Source organism: Oncorhynchus keta, chromosome 4 (genome assembly GCF_023373465.1).
Source record: "Oncorhynchus keta strain PuntledgeMale-10-30-2019 chromosome 4, Oket_V2, whole genome shotgun sequence".
Lineage (NCBI taxonomy): Eukaryota > Metazoa > Chordata > Actinopteri > Salmoniformes > Salmonidae > Oncorhynchus > Oncorhynchus keta.
The window spans coordinates 33101827-33126379 of record NC_068424.1 but is presented as its reverse complement, the minus strand read 5'-3'; the positions used below and the strand labels follow the sequence as shown (position 1 = coordinate 33126379).

At 41.1% G+C, this 24553-nt stretch overlaps 1 protein-coding gene across 6 annotated transcripts in view; it reads left to right on the top strand.

Annotated features, from left to right (window-relative positions):
* Positions 1 to 4763: 4763 nt before the first annotated feature.
* The window catches only part of dlgap1b (discs, large (Drosophila) homolog-associated protein 1b), a 273834-nt gene continuing 254044 nt past the window's right edge, over positions 4764 to 24553 (top strand). For 4 of the 6 annotated variants that reach the window (XM_052506318.1, XM_052506348.1, XM_035760357.2 and 1 more), the window contains exons 1-2: positions 4764 to 4966; positions 20879 to 21055. The gene's annotated coding sequence lies outside the window, so the exon portion shown is untranslated. The remainder of the gene's footprint in view (positions 4967 to 20878; positions 21056 to 24553) is intronic. The other 2 variants (XM_052506344.1, XM_052506334.1) reach the window with 1 other exon arrangement.

Here is a 24553-nt window from a genome sequence, read left to right as displayed (position 1 = left end):
GTAACAAGGGCGATACACACACACACACACACACACACACACACACACACACACACACACACACACACACACACACACACACACACACACACACACACACACACACACACACACACACACACACACACACACACACACACACACACACTTCCCATGCTTACATTCAATTGAATCCGCTCGGCCGTGTTTGTTTTTCTCCTCCTGTGTCAGTTGTTCTATGACCAAACTCAATGATCCATCCAGGAATGTAACACATGTATTGCTAAACAGCACATTGACTGATGTGTTTCCAAAGGTGAGTGTTAATCAGATCATTTGAGTCCAGCCATCAGTAAAGAATACACTTTGAATGCGTTATTGGTACATTGATATATTTCTAATCCCACTACACTATCTGTCTAATAAAGGATAGTGTTTCACGGCCTAGGCCTAGGGAGATGGTTATAAGGCACTGACCAACTTGGTGAAGTCAAGTGTTTTAACACCAGCAGAGTTGCCAACAACTGGATGAATTCAGTTTTCAGGGATACAGATAATTCAACCTAGCTACCTTTTCCACTGGAAACCGAATGTGGTTACTCCGCTCATGTGTCTTTTTACACCTGCTATGTTAGGTTGGTGTTGTATTTACAGCAGTCATCAAGTGGTAGGTAGTGAACTTGGATATTTACAGGATGGATCCCCACATCAAGAAAAGCTAGGATCTAAAACGTTCTAGCACACACTCTTTACAGTGAACTACAGCTATTACCATTGAGCTACACTCATGCCTCACAACAAGCATCTTGTAGGCCTAGATTGAAAATGACGGATGGAGAGGTAGGTAACCGCTGCTCCTGAGTGGCACATCTCAGTGCAAGAAGCATCACTACAGCCCCTGGTTCAAATCCAGGTTGTATCACATCCAGCTGTGATTGGGAGTGCCATAGGGCGGCGCACAATTGGCCCAGCGTCATCCGGGTTTGGCTGGGGTAGGCCGTCATTGTAAGTAAGACTTTGTTCTTAACTGATTTGCCTAGTAAAATAACAAAACAAATATATCAGAAATCTACTGTACCTGCTTCCTCCTGGAACTCGCAATAAATTCCCTGGTTTTCCAGAAATCCTGGTTGGATTGCCTGCTTATTCCCTCCTGATTCCAGGAATCCTCCAACTGGGATTTTGGGAAAACCAGGAAATTAATTGAAAGTTACAGGAATTTTGCATCTCTACCAGAAGGTGTAAAACAGACTGGTAACCCTCCTACCTGGATTGAATCATACCAACTCACTTCTACAGAGAGTTCACATTATCTCTCTAAAACACATCACAGTATTACACTCATAATCAAATGAGTGTCATTCATAAATTCATCAGCACAGAACAAAATGCCCATGCAATTAATCAATCCGGCGCGTCGCGCCCCCCCTGGAAATGCACGTTGGAGCACGGCAAAGTTTGCAACAATGGATTGGTAAATAAAATGTGTATGACATGGCATACAGTATGTCAGCAATGTCTGAGCAGAGGAACACGACTGCTCTCTGGTGAAGCATGTTTACGAAACTCAAAGTAAACACAAGAACTGGAGGATGCTGGGAAAGAAATGACGTGTGGATTAGCGAGCGAAGGAGGGCGCATGGCAGCAGCGGGCGGCTCGATACTGAGTTTCCTGAAGTCCCACAGGGAGATGGAAGTCACTATTTGGCGGACCGGGCGAGGAAGAGGGTGTAGGGCAAGAAGAAGTGAGGTGCAAATCCGAATCGACTGCAAAATACAAGCAGAGTACTTTCTCCTTCGGGTCAAGTACAGGAGAGAAAAATGCATGTTATGTGCCTGAAGACCCAGCGCAGTTGACAGATAGTGAACTTAAAATTGATCCTGACAAAAGATAGGAGAAAGAACCCGCATTGTCAGATGAGGTGAAGGCTTCCGAGCCTCACCCCAATGATCAGGAAAATGCCGAAGATAACTCTGGCCCAGTGGGAGTACAATTCATAGAGAAAGTGGATCTATGCCTTTCGGATGATCTGTTTGTGGTTTCAGGCTGGGTGAAGGAGTTGTGTGCTGTCAATTAGGGGGACCTTTTGTGTGTCTGCTGCTCAGAGGGAGATGGCGCTGGGCTTTTCGAGTCTCGGAATGAAAGCGGTGTCCTGCTTAGCTCTCTGGAGCAGAGCGCTGCTGAAAGGAGTGATAACTGGAGTGTTGTTGAGTTTTAAGGTGGATCAACTGAAGTTGGGGATCCCCGATGTCTGTGATGTACGGCATTTGGTGTGACGCAAAACCGGTAGCGAGCGCGAGACTGAGAAGAACCTGTCTGTCCTTCTGTATTTTGATGCAGAGGGTTTGCCGGATAAAGTCATGCTAGGGTATATAAGTTTTCCCGTGAGAGCGTTTGTTCTGAATCCACTACGGTGTTTCAGGTGCCAAGTTTATGGTCATGTTGCTGCAGTATGTAGGAGGGAGATTTCGAGGTGTGATACGTGTGCAGGAGGGCATGGGACAAAAGAGTGCATGGTTTTTCAATTATGGGGATCAACCATGTTGTTGGAGATCAGAAATGTCCTGTGCGAGTGAGACAGATTGAAGTTTCCAGGGTGAGAGCAGTGCATAAAGTGTCATATGCTGAGGCAGTAAAGAAAGTAGAGAATGGCAGGCAAAGGGTGAAAGGAGCCTGAGTGAGCCAAACAGCTTGTGCTTTAGTAAGGTTGGCTTCTTGGCGTTTATTGCTACGGTCATCAATTGTGCTGCACAGACGGAAAGGAAATCCCAGAAGATTGAGTTGGTAGTAACTTCAAAAGATACGTTTTTGGGAATCAGAGATTTTAGTGCAGAAAAACAACAGGGGTTTTGAGAGAAGGGGTTACAGCCTCCCAGGTGTAGGATCTGTTGGGGCCCAAAGTAGTCGGAAGGGGTGGTGGGGTGTGTTGGGGATGGGGAGAGTGGAATATACTCCGAGTATATCAAACATTAGGAACACCTTCCTAATATTGAGTTGCACACCCCCGCTTTTGCTCTCAGAACAGCCTCAATTCGTTGGGGCATGGACTCTACAAGGTTTCAAAAGCTTCCCACAGTTGTGTCAAGTTGGCTGGATGTCGTTTGGGTGGTGGACCATTCTTAATACATATGGGGAAACTGTTGAGCATGAAAAACCCAGTAGCTTTGTAATTCTTGTCACAAACCGGTGCGTCTGGTACATACAACCATACCCCATTCAAAGGCACTTAAATATTTTGTCTTGCCCATTCACCCTTTTGAATGGCACACATACACAATCCATGTCTCAATTGTCTTAAAGCATAGAAATCCTTCTTTAACCTGTCTCCTCCATTTCATCTACACTGATTGAAGTGAATTTAACATCAATAGGGGGCATAGCTTTCACCTGGATTCATCTGGTCAGTCTATGTCATTGAAAGAGCAGGTGTTCTCATTGTTATGTATACTCAGGGTTAGATGGTGGAGCAATTTCCTTTTTTCCCCATTTCCCTTTTTGTTGTGATCAAATGTGGATGGTACTTGCCAAACTATGAATGGCAGCAATATCCAAACAAAGTGTCTCGTCTGCCAGAAAACCACACGAAGAAGAAGAAGAACACAAGCGAAATCAAGCAAACACAGTAGTAGGTGATTGATTTTTGCACATATTTCAAAACATGACCGATATTCGTTAGACAAGGACTTTGATAATAACGTTATACAGTAAATACTGAGGGTAATCCTACAGCATAACATCTCTTATGATTAGGCATAAATTAACACATGCATTAAATATGAAATATTAAAGAATTAGAAGTCTCACTAAAGGCGTCAGTCATACAAAAGTTATATTAAAATCCAAACTTGTTCTCTTGCAGATTAGTAACAGTGTCTCCCCCCCATGTTCAAGAATGGCCTTTTCCCCTTTATTCAGATTACAACGTCTCACTTTCGGTTATTTGAAAATGAAATAATATCCAAAATATCGATTTAATTTAAAAAAGCCATAGAAAGTTGGTTGCAATTTCAGCTTAATCCACCAGAAAGAAAAAACAGAACAAATAATACAACAAATATTGTGGTTAAACTCAAATATACTAATTGATTTTTAAAAAAAACAATAGAAAACAACAACATATCTTTGTAAATTATATCATAAATATGACTGTCTGCACTACTCAAAACTACAACCAACTAATTGCAGCATTACCGCAACAATGGAATAGGCAAATGGAAGGGGGGAGAAGTAAGGAACTTGTCTGCTGGCCTTGCATTAAAGACAAAAATTGGCTAACTTAAGGAGTTTGCAAAGCTGTCATTAAGGCAAAGGATGTCTACTTTGAAGAATCTCAAATATAAAATATATTTGGATTGTTTAACACTTTTTTTGGTTACTACATGATTCCATATGTGTTATTTCATAGTTTTGATGTCTTCACTATTATTCTACACTGTAGAAAATAGTAAAATAAAGAAAAACCCTGGAATGAGTAGGTGTCTAAACTTTTGACAGGTACTGTATGTTCATTAACTGGGAACATGAATTAATGAAAACTGCGAAGCTGGAATCCCGATGCATCTTCACAAATTTTCTAATTAGGCCTAGCCTACAATTTCGCTGATTGCACATCTGGGAAAGTTGAAACCGGTTTTACTTTATCAGTACTTATAGTGGGGATGCAATGACAGTGCAAATCAATTGCCTGGTATATACATTAGGCGGCTGGTTCGGTCCCGAGGTGCTGAACTCCGGTCCAGTTTTTCCCCAATGCCGTGCTCAGCCCAAACGCAGTTCCATGCGATCTGTGATGCTGCAGCGGCTCACAGACGGTCAGGTACAGTTAGCCAGTAGCCTACAGACTGGGACTTGACAAACAAACAGTGGAGCTCCTATGTCTCCAGTCGAGATTTCATTAGGAGAAGATAAAGCTAATATTCAAAGGTGGCGAATTGTTTAGGATTATAACCAGGAAGTGCTTGCTGTTTTCTATCAACGCACTTTAAGGTAAATACACAAATTAGACATAATCTGAGTTTGGTTTGTTTCATTGTAAAATATCGGAATAGTTACATTTTTAATTTACTACAATGTATGCAATGACTATGATACTATTGAAAGCTGGCGTCTAATTTATAATACGTCTGGGCTACTTTACTTTATGTTGAATATAAATTAAACACATTTCATCAGATAATTTAATGGGACATTTTCTTTGGTTTATACATATGAAGGAATTGGCCATTTATTCTTTGCTAATAGTAACACTGAAACTAAGGGGGGTAAGCAAATATCGCTTGCCATTGATGGTTTGCTTTTTACAGTTATAACCCATGACATGCCGCTTTGTTGTTGTCCAGTCCATATTTTAACACCTATAAGTGCATCAACCCTGTTCAAGTAACTGTCAAGCTTATCATTCCGTTGTAGTGCTTGCTTATTGAGTGACATATATTAGCCTATCAAGTGATTGATTCCGTCGGAGGGATCCCCGACGCACCACGATCCGATGTATGAGTGAGCGAGCGCATCGTTATAGGACGGTGAAATAAACAAACATTTGGGTCCTGTCGCAAAGAGACGCATTTTAACGAAGCAGCCTACATTTAACATACTGGTTCCGACTTGGGAGGAAATGGGAGACTTGCGGTGAAGAAAAACAACCAATGGTAATTGGGATACACATTGAGCTTCAGTGTACTCTATTCTACATCTGAAATTGATTGCTGGTCAAAATAACATCGCCTATGTATCGTCTTTATCGTCGGTTAGCGATGTGATGTTGCTTAATTTAATTTCCTTAATTGAGCAAGTGGCGGTCAAATATAGACTTTCGACTGATGGATTGTAAGGGGGCACGCATGCACCAACTGATATTAAAGGGGCTATTCTCGTTTACAAGAATTAAAGAGAATATCGAGAAATTCTCGAGAGGTATCGATTCTCGAGAGACATTACTGTAATGTAAACTCTCACATCTCGAACGCGAGCTCACACACAGTTGCCCCCTATAAGCAGGGCAGTGTAAACAGAATTGTCTCGTTGAGTTTAAACATTCATACATACAGTAAATATACTAATAGCTAAATAGCAGAGCAATGTTTTTGAAACAGCTGAAATATCTAGACATTTTCATTACATTTTAGAATTGTTTTATTGAGTTTTCACCTGAAATTGCACTAACAGCCTGTTAGATTCTGAAATTGTAGCAGTAGCTTTAAAAAAGGGAAGCTCAACTGTGTTTATTATCCCCCTTGGCTGCCATTGCCCCCCATCCAGGAAAAAAAGCAAGAAGCTTGATAACCTCAACAGGGAAATTAGTTTTTATTCGTTTTTTTAATCACTTTGGTGCAATATGTAGTCTATTTTCACAACTCTTAAGCACAAAAATCTAAACAGATCATCAAAATGTCTCAGGTTTCAAAACTCTAAGCACATTTTCACTTGTTCACTGCACTTAATCACTAATCAATTTGGATATACAGTATATTCAATCTAAGCATCTGCTTTTCAAAATGCAATTTCCACTTTACTTTTGACATGATTTTCTTGTCATTTGTTTAACAATGCAATGAACTATCACCTAATCAAACTGCTCAAAACTAATAACTCGCTAATGTATATAGAGTTTGATAACTACTGAACACTGTACAATTCTATATTTTCTATACAATTCTACGTAACCTGTCATTTTGACATCAATCTATGTTGGAAGGTAAAACCAAATCATGTATGAATGTGGCTGTAAATACTACATCGTCATTTTCCATCAGCTAGTGGGCTTCAATAGGATGAAGTGGAAACAGTCACTCTATGTGCCATCATTTGGAATTATAGTGTAGTGTACAATGCACTGCTGAAATACCTGGGTTGTAAATAACAATATATTCTACTCATGATCTGAATTCCATTGATACACTGTCAGCTGATGAATTTCAATGCAGGTAGACAGGCGATACTGTATCAGTTGACAAGTCACATAGAAAAGGCGATCTTTTGCAATGTTTCATTGGGCAGAAATGGCATACATGTTTTTACAGTAGCCAATGGCTTTACAATACTCCTATTTCTAATGATTTGTACTACATACAGGTATGTACTGTATAACAATCTGCAATTGGATTTAAAAAAATACGCTTGTCAAGTTATAAAAAAATGCAGTATGGAAAATTATATTTACCACCTACTGTTATTTCTATTGAGCACTTCAAAAATAACAGTTTAGAAATGTTTGTTGTATTTTTTGCTATTGGATTAAATGGTAGTGCAATTGACTAAATGTCCTGGAGCCACTCCTTAGTTTCCCTGGCTGTGTGTTTCGGGTCGTTGTCATGCTGGAAGACCCAGCCACGACCCATCTTCAATGCTCTTACTGAGGGAAGGAGGTTGTTGGCCAAGATATTGCGATACATGGCCCCATCCATCCTCCCCTCAATACGGTGCAGTCGTCCTGTCCCCTTTGCAGAAAAGCATCCCCAAAGAATGATGTTTCCACCTCCATGCTTCGCGGTTAGGATGGTGTTCTTGGGGTTGTACTCATCCTTCTTCTTCCTCCAAACACGGCGAGTGGAGTTTAGACCAAAAAGCTCTATTTTTGTCTCATCAGACCACACAACCTTCTCCCATTCCTCCTCTGGATCATCCAGATGGTCATTGGCAAATTTCAGATGGGCCTGGACATGCACTGGTTTGAGCAGGGGGACCTTGCGTGCACTGCAGGATTTTAATCCATGACGGCATAGTTTGTTACTAATGGTTTTCTTTGAAAATGTGGTCCCAGCTCTCTTCAGGTCATTGACCAGGTCCTGCCATGTAGTTCTGAGCTGATCCCTCACCTTCCTCATGATCATTGATGCCCCACGAGCATTGATGCCCCACGACAATTTAGCCTCAAGTAGATAATGAAACATGTTCAATTTGGTTTAAATAATGCAAAAACAAAGTGTTGGAGAAGAATGAAAAAGTGCAATGCCCCACGAGGTGAGATTTTGCATGGAGCCCCATGCAAAATCTTGCTTGCACCAAACAGTTGTTGCCTTCTCACCAAGCTGATTGCCTATTGTCCTGTAGCCCATCCCAGCCTTGTGCAGGTCTACAATTTTATCCCTGATGTCCTTACATAGCTCTCTGGTCTTGGCCATTGTGGAGAGGTTGGAGTCTGTTTGATTGAGTGTGTGGACAAGTGACTTTTATACAGGTAACGAGTTCAAACAGGTGCAGTTAATACAGGTAATGAGTGGAGAACAGGAGGGCTTCTTAATGAAAAACTAACAGGTCTGTGAGAGCCGGAATTCTTACTGGTTGGTAGGTGATCAAATACTTATGTCATGCAATAAAATGCAAATTAATTACTTAAAAAGTCATACAATGTGATTTTATGGATTTTTGTTTTAGATTCCGTCTCTCACAATTGAAGTGTACCTATGATAAAAAATTACAGACTTCTACATGCTTTGTAAGTAGGAAAACCTGCTAAATCGGCAGTGTATCAAATACTTGTTCTCCCCACTGTATATATCTATATATATGGTGTGTATAACAAGTATAACTGAATTTCAATGTACAGTTGTAGAAATAATATTAGTAGAAATAACAGAGTGATCTATGTCAAGAATACAGCGCTTCAATTTCATGGAAAACTTTAATTTTGCATGAATAACTCAGGGGTGAAAGATGTCTGAAGCCCCAATGAATGCACAATCAAAGGTTCTGAATATAAGATGGGGGGAATTTCAAGTGTTGTCAGTTTCAGAGTTTTGGTACAGTTTTCAAAATATACCACTTACTGGACATCTGAAAAATTCACCAAAGTGATTGAAAAACTGTATTAAAAAAATGATGGCGCAATTTTTGCATTTACTTCATATAATAACATCCAAGAAATTGATCAAATTAAGCCTAGTTTGTTCCAAGTACGCTTGGGCGATATACCGTTCATACTAGAGGTCGACCGATTATGATTTTTCAACACCGATACCGATTATTGGAGGGCCAAAAAAGCAGATACCGATTAATTGGCCGATTTAAAAATGATTTAAAAAACAATTTGTAATAATGACAATTACAACAATACTGAATTAACACTTATTTTAACTTAATATAATACATCAAGAAAATTTGGTTTAAATAATGCAAAAACAAAGTGTTGGAGAAGAATGAAAAAGTGCAATATGTGCTATGTAAGAAAGCTAACGTTTCAGTTCCTTGCTTAGAACATGAGAGAGTTGGACTAGTAACTGGAAGGTTGCAATTTCAAACCCCCGAGCTGACAAGGTACAAATCTGTCATTCTGCCCCTGAACATGCAGTTAACCTGCTGTTCCTAGGCCAGCATTGAAAACAAGAATTTGTTCTTAACTGACTTGCCTAGTTAAATAAAGGTAAAAATTTGAAGGCTGGTGGTTCCTTTTAACATGAGTCTTCAATATTCCCAGGTAAGAAGTTTTAGGTTGTAGTTATTATAGGACTATTTCCCTCTATACCATTTGTATTTCATTAACCTTTGACTATTGGATGTTCTTATAGGCACTTCAGTATTGCCAGTGTAACAGTATAGCTTCTGTCCCTCTCCTCGCTCCTCCCTGGGCTCGAACCAGCAACACAACGACAACACCACCACATCGAAGCGTTACCCATGCAGAGCAAGGGAAACAACCACCCCAAGGCTCAGAGAGCGAATTAAGTTTGAAACTCTAGTAGCGCAAGCTAACTAGCCAGCCATTTCACTTCCGTCACACCAGCCTCATCTCGGGAGTTGATAGGTTTGAAGTCATAAACAGCGCAATGCTTGACGCACAAAGAAGAGCTGCTGGCAAAACGCACGAATGTGCTGTTTGAATGAATGTTTACGCGCCTGCTTCTGCCTACCACCGCTCAGTCAGATACTTAGATACTTGTATGCTTGTATGCTAAGTCAGATTATATGCAACACAGGACACGCTAGATAATATTTAGTAATATCATCAACCATGTGTAGTTAACTAGTGATTATGATTGATTGTTTTTTATAAGATAAGTTTAATGCTAGCTAGAAACTTACCTTGGCTTACTGCATTTGCGTAACAGGCAGTCTCCTTGTGGAGTGCAATGAGAGAGAGGCAGGTCGTTATTGCGTTGGACTAGTTAACTGTAAAGTTGCAAGATTGAATCCTCCGAGCTGACAAGGTGAAACTCTGTCTTTCTGCCCCTGAACGAGGCAGTTAACCCACCGTTCCTAGGCCGTGATTAAAAATAAGAATGTGTTCTTAACTGTCTTGCCTAGTTAAATAAAGATTAAATAAAGGTGTAAAAAAAATTATAATAATTGTCACCCAAAAATACCGATTTCCGATTGTTGTGAAAACTTGAAATCGTCCCTATTTAATCGACCATTCCGATTAATCGGTCGACCTCTAGTTCATACCATATACCGGGGTATTTTGAAATACCGACAATATGATTTTCAAAACCAGGGGTGCACTGCTTAGAACTACAGGTCAAGTATAACTATAAGACATCTAAGATGTGTCAAATAAATTATATCCAGTTCAGGGCTCCGGCTATACATTTGGTTCGCTAACTTGCTGCTAAGTGGCTAAATATCAAGATCAAGCTTATTGGTAACAACAGAGACATTGTGCACCCCCAAAAAAATATATATATATATATAAAGAAATTGGATACCGCCCAACCTTAATTCCAAGGTAACTTCCAAGGTCACCTTAATACGCTGAAACTGCACTTTTATATTCGTATGAGTGGGTTAAACGTTCATGTTTGATATCCCAACGTTACTAGGTGTGTTATTGTCTTGCAAGCTACATTTAATATGTGTTCGAATGAGAAAATCTCCCAGTGTTTGTGAATCGTTACAATATTCAAGAGTGCAATATGGTTTGGTTGCATTATTCAAGACTGTAGCTAATATTTTTTAGAGGAAAAGTTGCTCGCATTGTTGAAAGATTTCAAAGCTTACTGGCTAGTCTGTGGCTAGTCTGTGGTTACTGGTAGGGACGTCAGACGTTCAGCCTGCTGCACAGTCCTTAACAAAGCTCCGGTTAAATTGTGTTTAGGAACATATTTTAACTCTATCCATGGTTGAAGTAGTAAGAAATAGATGTCATTGTTGAAAAAAAGGTGAAAGTAAATTAAGCACAATCATCTTAATTTGAAATATTGAACTATTTTGACACTGGGAATTATTTTATATAATGATAAATGGCTACCACAGGTTCTCATCTATCGACTGGTTTTATACCCAAATTCATTGAGTTTTGTCTGTTGGAAGAGAGCAAACGGTACCTATCAGTTCCATTGATTTCAATAAAATATTGATGTATGTGATTAATTTGTGCAGGCTATTGATTAAAGTAGAACAAGCGAATCAATTTCAGTCCAAAGTGACTGTTAAAAGTTGGTGCATGTGCAGTTAATAAGGTACTAATTTAGCAAAGTACGAGTAATCTGAACACAAGTGTGACACATTGGTGTGTAGGGAGTCATTTTTATGTATTGGTCTTCAAAATATCTCAACTTATTTCAGCATATTGATTATGAATTTACAGTAAAACAGGTGTTTTGACACTCAGCTATGAATAATAAAACAATGACAACAGGAAGTAGGAATATAAATGTTACTTTTAACATTATTTTCCAACAGGATTCTACTTAATCAGGTAAATACCACTGAATGAGCCAAAAACATGCTCTGATTTATTGATTTTGAGGATATCATGAAAATCGTGAACATTTGTTTGTCTGGCCTACTACTGGCTTCTGTGATCCTAATATTTACATTAAACTTGACACTGCAGAGCAAGGTCACATTGCCAGCCACAACAACTGGTAAAACAAAGATGCAATGCAAATTTAAATGTAAATTGCCTTCGGAAAGTATTCAGACTCCTTGTCTTTTTCCACGTTTTGTTTCGTTTCAGCCTTATTCTAAAATGTATTAAATAAAACAATTTACACACAATATCCCATAATGACAAAGCCAAAACAGGTTTTTACACATTTTTACAAATGTATTAAAAATAAAAAACAGAAACCTTATTGACATAAGTATTCAGACCCTTTGCTATGAGACTAAAAATTGAGCTCAGGTGTATTCTGTTTCCATTGATCATCCTTGAGATCTTTCTACAACTTGATTGGAGTCCACCTGTGGTACATTCATTTGATTGGACATGATTTGGAAAGACACACACCTGTCTACATAAGGTCCCACAGTTGACAGTGCATGTCAAAAGCAAAAACCAAGCCATGAGGTTGAAGGAATTCTACGTAGAGCTCAGAGACAGGATTCTGTCAAGGCACAGGTCTGGGGAAAGGTACCAAAACATTTCTGCAGCACTGAAGGTAACTAAGATCACAGTGGCCTCCATCCGTCTTAAATTGACGAAGTTTGGAACCACCAAGACTCTTCCTAGAGCTGCCCACAAGGTCAAACGGAGCAATCGGGGAGAAGGGCCGTGATCACGGAGGTGATCAAGAACCCGATGGTCACTCTGACAGCGCTCTAGAGTCCCTCTGTGAAAATAGGAGAACATTCCAGAAGGACAAACATCTCTGCAGAACTCCACCAATTAGGCCTTCATGATAGAAGGGCCAGACGGAAGCCAGTCCTCAGTAAAAGGCACATAACAGCCCACTTGGAGTTTGCAAAACGCACCTAAAGACTCTCAAACCATTAGAAGCAAGTTTATCTGGTCTGATGAAAAAAAGACTGAACTCTTTGGCCTGAGTGCCATGCGTCACGTCTGGAGGAAACCTGGCGGAATCATGCTGTGGGGATGTTTGTCTGAGGCAGGGACTGGGAGACTAATCAGGATCGAGGCAAAGATGAACAGAGAAAAGTACAGAGAGATCCTTGATGAAAATCTAATCCAGAGCGCTCAGGACCTCAGACTGGAGCGAAGGTTCACCTTCCAACAGGACAACGACAAGCACACAGCCAAGACAACGCAGGATTGGCATCGGGACAAGTCTCTGAATGTCCTTGAGTGTCCCAGCCAGAGCCAGGACTTGAACCCGATCTAACATCTCTGGAGAGACCTGAAAATAGCTGTGCACCAATGTTCCCAATGCAACCTGACAGAGTTTAAGAGGATCTGCAGCGAGGAATGGGAGAAACTCCCCAAATACAGGTGTATTAACATCACAAAGCTTGGAGTGTCGTTCCCAAGAAAACCTGATTCTGTTTTTTATTTATTTTTATTTCACCTTTATTTAAATTAACCAGGTAAGCTAGTGGAGAACAAGTTCTCATTTACAACTGCGACCTGGCCAAGATAAAGCAAAGCAGTGCGACACAAACAACAACACAGAGTTATACATGTAATAAACAAGCGTACAGTCAATAACACAATAGGAAAAAAAGGAAGTCTATATACAGTGTGTGAAAATGGCATGAGGAGGTAAGACAGAAAAGTAAATAAAAACAATATGGGGATGAGGTAGGTAGATTGGAAAAACTATTTCCTACATTTTAGAATAAAGTATTGTACTGTCGTGTCTGGACTATCATTAAATGTGGAGACTTATTTATATCAAATCAGTTCTCTAGGTTTAATGAACCTATTTTATCCCATCAGTCACAATAGTGACCGTAAAAAAACGTTTCCAGTTATAAGCCTCTAAAATTTTTACTGAATGATATAACACTGCATTTCCAGCAAAAATTGAAATAATAAAGGGTCTCAATGAAATATGTGCAGTGTCACATGGTTAGTGTAAATTGTCACATGACCAGAGCGGTTTACTTCCTGGTTGCACCATGAGAAGACAATGGCTGCATCAAAGCTCCCAAACAAAAGGTTAGTGAAGTATGTTAACATTAAGATAGGACAACGGTTTTTAGTACACATCATCATTAAGGTGTCTAGTATTGATATATGCATATGCAATTACTCAACTTTGTTCAGTGTCGTCATAGAATGAGTTATCATGTTGACGGCAACAATAGTGACCGGAGGGATAACACAGTGCATCTAGGTATACTCATAGATCTACACATACATAGTTCTTGTTCTACCTAACTCTCTACTCTGTTCTATCTTTTAGTTTCACTTTGAGTCAAGTTCCGGATATGTTGGATCTAGGTGACTGCTCAGACAAGGTGTGCAACATTGCAGTTATCCCTCAGAGATTGTGATCGCGATGGGTCAGATATGGACTATGAGGGGGAGACAGGCCATTTGCCAGCCAGGCTGTTGAATGCATATGCTGAACCTATGCAAACTGATCATGACAGGAACAACGTTATCAGTGATGATGACCTACCCCTCACCACCCCACACTCTCTTCCCTGAGACTGGATTGGGTCATGGACCCAGTGTTGTTCTTGGTGTTGCAGAGCAATCTCAGGTGCTTTCAAGGTTGCAAGTTCCTTCATGACAACCTCTTCACTTCGCTTGCACTCCTCGATGAAATGACAAAAAGAGGATATGGGACCTCTGGAACGATGAGGCAAAATCGTCTGTTTGATGTCCCATTCAAGCCACAGAAGGACTTCATGAAGTTACCCCAGGGAACCGCTGAGGTTCTGACCCAAGGAGACAAGTTGCTGGTCCATTGGAAAGACAACAACATAGTCACAGTGGCAACAAACATGGAGGAGAAATACAGTGAGACCTCTGTCAAGAGATGGAACAAGGAGCGACGTGCATTTGACAAGGTCCCACAACCAAAATGCATCAACCGATACAACGAGCACCTGGGTGGTGTTGAACTTCACAACCTCCAGATTTCAAGATTCCATATCTCCATCAGGTCTAAGAAGTGGTGGTGGCCCATCTTTGCATGGTCTCTCAACAGTGCACTCGTAAACAGCCATTTATTTACATTTACATTTACATTTAAGTCATTTAGCAGACGCTCTTATCCAGAGTGACTTACAAATTGGTGCATTCATCTTATGACATCCAGTGGAACAGCCACTTTACAATACAATATTTGACAGAGATGTTTATGGGAGGGACCATCAACCTGCTCACCTTCTCACGGATAGTGGCACAGTCTCTTATGCAAAAGTTTGGCACGAAACCACTGAGGCACAGAAGGAGATCTCTACTGGCTGCTACTGTTGAAGATCAGGCAAGATATAACAAAGCTTCTCACTGGCCAATCAACACGATGCACCGATTCCATAGATGTCGTCATAGTGCGTGTAACAATCTATGCATGTGAGAAATGCAAAGCGTCAATGCACATTGAGTGCTTCAAGATATACCGTGGCACATTGAGTGCTTCAAGATATACCATGGGCAGTAGAAAAGGAGATCAGAGCGAATGAAAAAGGGCTGAAAAAAGCCAATAAAAGAAAAATAGAAGTCAATAAAGGGTGAGGAGAAGCAGTACAACGGATCAGTTCTCATTACTGAACGTCGCAAACCCATGGATATCTGCACGAACCCTAGCCTAAATCATGAATCAGCGATACACAAATTGTCTTAATTATTTATTTACTACCTAACTAAATAATCACACAGAATTGCATGACAAACAAACAGTAGATATTTGGGTTCCTACATGATTCAAAGAAAAAGTCCCTAGCGATATGACGGCTTTGTAGACAAAGTAAAGGGGTGGGAACTGAGAGAGCGGAAAGACAAAATGGATTCACTACACACAGTTGATAATTATATTCATTGAAATGCTAATCCTTTGCACACGAACGGCCAATCATTCCAGAATAATTGCAATGTATATATTTACGCCTGTATGTCATTGTTGTCTTCTGTGTTGGAATTGCTGGTCCGTCTGCTGAAGAGTCAATCATCGACAGAAAGTCGATTGGGTTGTGTTCATAATGGATACGTCATGCGTACCATGTTCTTCGAATAGATGTTTTCGGCAGTTGTCGGTATTTTCGTCCTAAATGTACGTAATATTTAGCTGCAGACGAGTAATTCTACGTCTAGGATGCTCTTATTCTGTAGTGATCGATAGTCTCAGAGTTGAACCATTTCCAGCCAGGTAACCAAAACTACAGCTCTATGGTCTATGGTCTATAGAATTGTAGCCATTCCAACTTGGGGACTCCATCACGGCATTCTCTGACTTAATGTAAATTATGTAGGAAGTGGGTTTTATACCAGGTTTTATACAAGGGTACACAAGTAAAGTGTCCTTGTAGCCTCTTTGCTCCTGGAACGTATCCCTAAAACATATTTATGAGCCCTCTGGTTTATCTATTTCCGACAAAACTTTTCCTAACACAGAATGCATGCCTATGATCCAGAATTCCTGACCAATCTCTACGGCTTATAAACTGTGTAAACTACAGTAAAAAAAAAAAAAAAATCAGAAGCTCACTTCCTAGTCCACATACCGGGTAGGCCTAGAAGTGGCCGCATGATCCCAGATGGCAGTGCGTCTTTAGTGAGATATGGAGTGAATTTGGTCAACTCTGGAAAAGGTGTATAGAAAAGTGTTTCTTTTCACACATTGTATAGCCCTTAGTGACTGGTAAGGTATTCCGGGAATATAGATTTGCCTCCGATGAGGGGGAAAGTATTTTATGCAGAGGTAAATCAGAGGGCTGGTAGCCTAAATATGTTTTAGGGATACGGGATGTAGCCTTTAGCGACAGGAGCCCAATGTGTACAGGTCTCACCGAGCGAAGAGGCTAGCGGGCTTGGTGCAGTCGATTTCTTTAGGTGTGTTTTCTTAGATTTAATGATTCCATTTGTATAGAAAGAACCATTCCATTTTGGAATAAACATAATGAATTATACAATGCCTGTGTTAGGGTTGCTGCTGTATCAATGATTTCAGTCTGTTGGCTGTTGTTCAGAACAACACACTATGACAGTTTTGGACCAATGGCAACTGTACCGCAAGCACTGTGAAGGTTACCTAGTTTACTCCATATCAACATGAAGTCATTAGTATGATAAATACACGTATATGAACACATTGTTCCCGTTCTGCTTTATTCCAGCCAGTCAGTTGGTCCTCTTGGTCAGCTTGTGCTGCAGTAAACCAGCCACCAACAACCAGAGAGATGAGGGTAGGATAAAGGCGTCAGCACGCTTCAGTTCGGCTGGGGCCTAGCCAAACTCGGCTAGCCGAACCAAATGAGTGCGCTCGCATACTCACATAACAGACTTTCGCTTGAAAAAAGAGGGGGGAAACGATAATAGTACTGTTTGTCAATTTTGAGACGCCGTAGCCAGTATACAATTTCTCAATATAGTCCGAATTTATTTGAGAAACTTAAGAAATCAGTCTTTCATTTTTGTCTTAGTCGTGCAATTTTACATCTAGCTAAGACGTTCGTGTAGTGTTTTTCAGTGAAAAAATGTGCATGAAAATGAATAATCTCTCAATGAATGACTACAAAGACTTTATTGAATAATCCCTACTGTTGACCAATCACTGACGATGGGGCATAAACTTTGGCTCCAACTTCGGCTTGCCGGCAGAAAAAAAATTCTGTGCCCGAACAGCTGAGAAAAAAACCCATTGAAAGTCCAAAACGAACATTAACAAAAGGTCATCATAATATATGCTCAAACTCCACTGAACTTTTTCAGCTGGGAAGCCTTAAGACTATCAAGAGTATTTGGGGAAAAACGAATATCTGTTATCAGTGGCTGAGGTTCCTAAGGGTTCAACCCCCCTCTCTAGAGCCTGAGTGCAATGGACAGGATGCATTAAGTGAGAGGATTGAACCCTGAGTAGGGAAATATTCTTCAGACAATGAGGAGGAAAAACATGTAACACGATAAAGGGATAGATAAAGTCTAGGGCAGAAGGTCAGATAAGTGCTCAAAAGATAAGTACACACTTTCTGAGGGTGTCTCAGGGGGAGTTGGGATAAGCAAAAAAAAACACATTTTCTAATTCACGCATGCGTACCTGTGTGAAATAGGACAAATCAAACGGTCAAAATACAGGGTGGTTATGTTTGACCTGTTCCACAAACACATGTACAAGTGTTGTACAAATGTGTTGGTGTGAAATGGAAATGTTTTTGTTTTTTTTTGCATATCCCAACTCCCCCTGAGACACCCTGGGAGAGTGGGGTCACGGCCAGGGATCAGCAATTATTGAAGCCCACAAAAATTCTTCTTATTAAATTAAGTACATAGAAAGCGAAAAATGAATTAACAAAATGAAGCGAAAATAAACAAACAACAAAACGTCACATGCATATAGTCGTTTTTCAGGGCTGTCGCTGTGTCAACAATTGAGAGGCAGCGCGCTCTCACATGGAGCAAGAGGTGAGTGACACAGCAAGTCTACTGTAAGTCACATGGTGTCACGCGGTTTTAGTTCATTTGGCCCAGAACAAGTAGCATATTGAATGAGTTTTTCCCTCCTCCCCTCGCACTTCCTTGCCGCCTCTTATCTCTGATAGTGGTAAACTATTCCCCCCCTTAAATCAGCCAAATCATTTTGCTCTGCCTGTCTAAGCCTTATTTCTCTTTAATTCAACCTGTGCAAGGTAAATGTTTCCCCTTGTTATAGATGCTAGGTGCAAGCTGCTTCCCCCATAAGGACATTCTTCTGTTAACCTCATCACTGCATGTTGTTGTCTGCTGTGGCATCATGAGCTGTAGCATGGATGGGGCAGCAGCAATTACCCACTATCCTCTTGCCTCGCCTGGCTTATTAGTTAATGATGGACTCAGTGCCGGAAACCTCTCCTCTCCTCTCCGCGGTCCTCTACATACTTCCCTAGTTTCCCTTTCATCCTGCTGCAAATTGCATTGTGTATGTTGCAGGAGTTGGAGCCTAAGTTATTTTCCAATCGTTTCGTTCTGAACATAACCATGATTTCTTTCATTCCGTTCCACTGTTCTGACCTGTGTAATACATTTCTGGTTCAACCCCCCCCCCAAAAAGTACTGGATTATAGAGTTCCTTTCTGTTCCTTTCTAAACCTCTGAAATAGTATTTTCTTTGGTTCTACATAAGATTACTTCCTCAATCAGTGCGGATAGAGGAGCTTGCTATTGTTTACATGTGCGATGGACAGACAAATGTTGGGCGCGAGTTGCGACTGAAATTCTGCAGGTGGGGAAACAGCGAGAGAGGGTGGATGAGGAGGCTTGGCTTAACTACAAAAAGGTAAGAGGGGTTTTTAATTCTGGCTAGCGAGCTCTGGTCCAATGTTACGTCAACTCTCGGGAAGTTCAATGACATTCAAAGTTCACCTGAAGAAGCTGCCGCTTCATAGATATAATTCTGTTGGCCTAATTCAGATATTGCATGTCATAACAAGATGCCCAGCGCTTTAATTCATTCAATGTGAAACGTGATAATTAGAGTATCCATAACTAGCATTTGAAAAGTGAATCCATTCTTCTCTAAATAAAAACATCTCCCTAATTTCTGAATCACACTTGTAACGTCAATAGGCTTACAGAAGCCTAAGCTTCGGAGAGGGAGGGGCAGGTTGCCTACACACACACGTGTACCCACACTGTCAAAGATTTTCAGCTGGTAGGCAGACACTGGAAGACGTTTCTGAGTGACAGAGTGAGAGTTTTGCACAGGCGCTTTGTTGCATTTTTTTGTGGGACTGAAAAAAATCCCAGAATGTAAAAGAATGTTATTAACTGGTTCCCATGCTTTTAAAATTACAGTTCTGTTCCGGAACTGTATAGATCACTTTTGTTTCTGATTCTGTTCCACAAATGTTATTTTCCGGTTTTCGGTTCTGTTCCCTGAACTGGTTCCATCCCCTGGTATGTAGGCCTATGTGCTGTTTTGCTGCAATGGGCCCCATTGCCATCACAACTACTAGTGGTGTTATATGACAGAACATAACTGTCCTATAAGGTCCTCTGGGGATCAGTGCATTTTGTTTTTTCATTTTCCATGTTTTGCAGAGTCATCATGACAGTGCGCTCCATAACTGGTTCAGGATCAGGCCTGTGAAAGCAATCAAAGGGGCAGTATTACACAGAGCAGAGCATCTCCCTTTGGGATAGAGATCAGGAAAGACAGCTAGAGTGGAATCAGAATCCGCTCTGTCTCTGGCCAACTATACAGGACTTCTGTGCTACACACTGATAAAAGGAAGTAATATGAAGATGGTTGGGTGCTTCCAGGTTGCCTATCCCGTTAAGAAAGGGGCTTCGTGGTTGATGTCTGTGGACACTTAGAAAAGAGAAGAGGTGCACTCTCTCATGTCTTCGACCGCAATACGTTTAATAAACATCAATGTTTTCGACAGCTGGGCTGCCTTCATCGGTTTAATCTCATTCCATGTCTGCTGACACCCTGGGTGTGTTAGGTTGACAGTGTGTAGTTAAACACACTAGCGGATCGCAGCCATCCGTTAGTCCACTGGTAAACTGAGTGTCCTCTGTGCTGCCGATATATCCCAATGCAAGCGGATTACAGGGTATGCTTTGGATGCGAGTTGAGGATTTTGAATATTTGAACATCTTTTATCTTCCACAGCTGTCTCTCTTTCTCTCTTTTCCCCATGCCTGTCTCTCTGATGTGGCTGGAATTCCCCGAGGGGTCTCGCGTTTTTTTTTTAAAACTCCGTAATAATGTGTCGTGTTGTTTGGGGTGCAACTGTGTGATCCCCGAACCTCCCAAGTTTAATTTGTTCAGGGTTTTGCGCTTATCTCCGACGCCAGCAAGGACGTAAATTATAAATGGTTGCTGATTTGTGTAGCTGAATGTGTGTAATCTGCATGCCCAACAGTGAGGCCATCATTTTCTACTGTGAAATGTGGCTTTGTCCAGACCATGAGGAATCTATATCTCCCACATAAAATGACAGACTATTAAAGAGGAAGGATGTGTCCAGAGGGGATGGGTGATACACACTGATGGCATAACCTCTACTCAATGACATTTCACTCTTGGCCCTTTACGATGAGGTCAAAGGTCAAGTCATCTTGGAAAGATAGCTTCTCTACTCTTCACATTTTAGTCAACAGTGGCATAATAATATGTGTTTGTTTTGCAGGCGCTTTGATTCAAGGTGACTTGAAGTAGTGTGTGCATACATTGTCGTATGGGTGTCGCCAGCTGAAATCTAAACCACAACCCTGGGATTGAAAGTGCCATGCTCTATCAACTCTGCCACACGGGACCACCACAGAATCTGGATTGTTTTGGTGTCATTGCAACACTGTACCTTTAGGTAAATCTGAGTTTATTTTTGTTTTTTTGGGCACAGCATTTGATTAATCATGCAGTATATTTGTTGGGCACCACTGAGTCTCTGTGCGTCATGTTGCTTTTGAGTGTTACGTTGTGAAGGGACCGTATACCCTCTGTTTTAGTGTCTTCCCTCTCTCTCTCTCACACTCCTTTGTTCTCTCTCTCTCTCTCTCTCTCTCTCTCTCTCTCTCTCTCTCTCTCACTCTCTCTCTCTCTCTCTCTCTCTCTCTCTCTCTCACTCTCTCTCTTCTCTCTCTCTCTCTCTCTCTCTCTCTCTCTCTCACACTCCTTTTCTCTCTCTCTCTCTCTCTCTCACACTCCTTTGCTCTCTCTCTCTCTTTCTCTTTCTCTCTCTCTCTCTTTCTGCTAAGCCTGCCAATTTCACTGGAGGGGGCACTTTAAGCGCTCCCGCAGTCTTCCTGTTATCTAAGCCCTTCTGGTGCACTTAGCCATTGGATTGGCGGACTGGGAAACGCCAGATACTGGTTCAATTTTCCATCTTTTCTCTCTGGCGGATTTGGAAGAGAGGAAGAAAGGGGCTGTGTGTTACCCCAGGGAGGCCATTGGAGAAGCGGGTGTCTTTTGTGCCGGAATAGAGAGTTGAACTTTAGCGACTGTAAAAAAAAAAAAACCTGTGTTCACAAAAAGTACATACAGAGGGCTTTTATAGGAGAGTAAACCACTGAGAGCGAATTTCACCCCAGTCCAGCAAATCCAATCAACCCCCTATATAATCATATTAACACACTCTAAGGTTAAGACTCACTGCCCTCTGAGGTTGTCGTTCTGTCTGTAAAGACTCAAAACTTGTGGAGATCATTACACTTCAGCTCTCTAGGCAGTAGTCTATAGGCCCTCTAGGCAGTAGTCTATAGGCCCTCTAGGCAGTAGTCTATAGTCAGTAGTCTATAGGCCCTCTAGTCAGTAGTCTATAGGCCCTCTAGTCAGTAGTCTATAGGCCCTCTAGTCAGTAGTCTATAGGCCCTCTAGTCAGTAGTCTATAGGCCCTCTAGTCAGTAGTCTATAGGCCCTCTAGGGAGTAGTCTATAGCCCTCAAGTCAGTAGTCTATTGGCCCTTTAGACAGTAGTCTATCGGCCCTCTAGACAGTTGTCTATAGGTTTCCTAGTGTAGTCTATAGGTTTCCTAGTGTAGTCTATAGGTTTCCTAGTGTAGTCTATAGGTTTCCTAGTGTAGTTTATAGATTTGCTAGGAGTTGTTTATAGATTTGCTAGGAGTTGTCTATAGATTTGCTAGGAGCTGTCTATAGATTTGCTAGGAGCTGTCTAATAGATTTGCTAGGAGCTGTCTATAGATTTGCTAGGAGCTGTCTATAGATTTGCTAGGAGCTGTCTATAGATTTGCTAGGAGCTGTCTATAGATTTGCTAGGAGCTGTCTATAGATTTGCTAGGAGTTGTCTATACATTTGCTGTCTATACATTTGCTAGAGTTGTCTTACATTTGCTAGGAGCTGTCTATACATTTGCTAGGAGTTGTCTATACATTTGCTAGGAGCTGTCTATAGATTTGCTAGGAGCTGTCTATAGATTTGCTAGGAGTTGTCTATACATTTGCTAGGAGTTGTCTATACATTTGCTAGGAGTTGTCTATACATTTGCTAGGAGTTGTCTATACATTTGCTAGGCAGCCTAATATTTCTTTTCCCAATGTATTTCTTTATTCTGTGGTGATGAATCTGTTGTGTGCCAAAGCTTTAAATCACTCTGTTATTGAATGTCACTGTAAAGAGCTTGTTTACAGTCTGTACTCCCCCTCAGTGCTCCCAGACTGACGGACAGTGAGTAGGGTCTCAGCTTGAAGCGTCTGTGTGGGTTGCTGCTGTTTTTCGCCAACAGGTCTGATACACCAGGAGGGCTGACAAGGCCCACAGAGACACTATGACATAGTAGTGTAATCACAGTCATTCGTTCCATGCAATGCTACATTGTCATGTGAACTGGACGAAATATGTTTTTTTAATGTTCCGTCTTCCGTCTGGCGGTACGCTGATGGCTATGCAAGTCGGCGTTCTCTTTCACCACTGGCCTCCTCACAGTGGTTCTATGACGACGCTAGACAACGGTTCTATTTCCACGTAAGTTACCATTAATGTCAAAGCGCGCTCCGCTGAAGTGCAGTCTTTGCTGAGAGGCGGCTTTGTTGGCTTTTCACCTACACGTTTGGCCACTCATTTGTTGCTATAAAGACATGCCAAGAGGTGGTCCGCATTGCCAAGAGACTGTCAATTCTGGATGTATGGAGCGATAAAAGCTAAATGGGAGTCAATTCTGGAAAGAGAGAGAATAAAGGCATGTTTGTTGGCCTTCTAGCGATTGGAACACACTCTGACTGTAGAAGCCCAAGGGCATGACAATTGTTCCGGAAACATATTCGGTCAGCGAGGCCTTTGGCTGGGCCCAGATGCATCCCAAAAGGCACCTTGTTAGAATACATCCCAAATAGCACCCTATTCCCTTATATAGTGCACTACTCTAGTCAAAAGTAGTGCACTATAAAGGGAATTGTGATCCATTTGGGAAACACCTTAGACACTTCATTTACACAGTTTTGCCTGCTTACTGAATGTGTGGAGAGTTATTGAGGGTGTTGTTGAAGGTATTGTAAAGTAGCTTTCAATATAGATAACAAGGTTGGTACCACTGCAGGCAAGACAAGCTTGCAGACACGTTTATGGTTTGTTTTAACTGTACTTTTACAAATCTATTCCGACTGCATTTTCTCCTTAAAACAAAAATGTAGGTGGCATAAGATGGTCTAGCGGTCTAAGCTGACGCCTTTGGAAGGCCAGCATCTCAGAGTCGCCTCTTCACTGTTGACGTTGAGACTGGTGTTTTGTGGGTACTATTTAATGAAGCTGCCAGTTGAGTACTTGTGAGGCATCTGTTTCTCAAACTAGACACTCTCATGTACTTGTCCTCTTGCTCAGTTGTGCACCAGTGCTTCCCACTCCTCTTTCTATTCTGGTTAGGGCCAGTTTGCGCTGCTCTGTGAAATGAGTAGTACATAGCATTGTACGAGATCTTCAGTTTCTTGGCAATTTCTCGCATGGAATAACCTTCATTTCTCAGAAAGAGAATAGACTAACACGTTTTAGAAGAAAGTCCTTTGTTTCTGGACATTTTGAGCCTGTAATTGAAACCACAAATACTGATGCCCCAGATACTCAACTAGTCTAAAGAAGGCCAGTTGTATTGCTTCTTTAATCAGAACAACAGTTTTCAGCTGTTTATTATTATATTACTAACAAAATTGCAAAAGGGTTTTCTAATGACCAATTAGCATTTTAAAAGGATGAACTAGGATTAGCTAACACAACGTGGCATTGGAATGCAGGAGTGACGGTTGCTGATAATGGGCTTCTGTACGCCTACGCAGATATTCCTTTAAAAATCAGACGTTTACAGCTACAATAGTCATTTACAACATTAACAATGTCTACACTGTATTTCTGATCAATT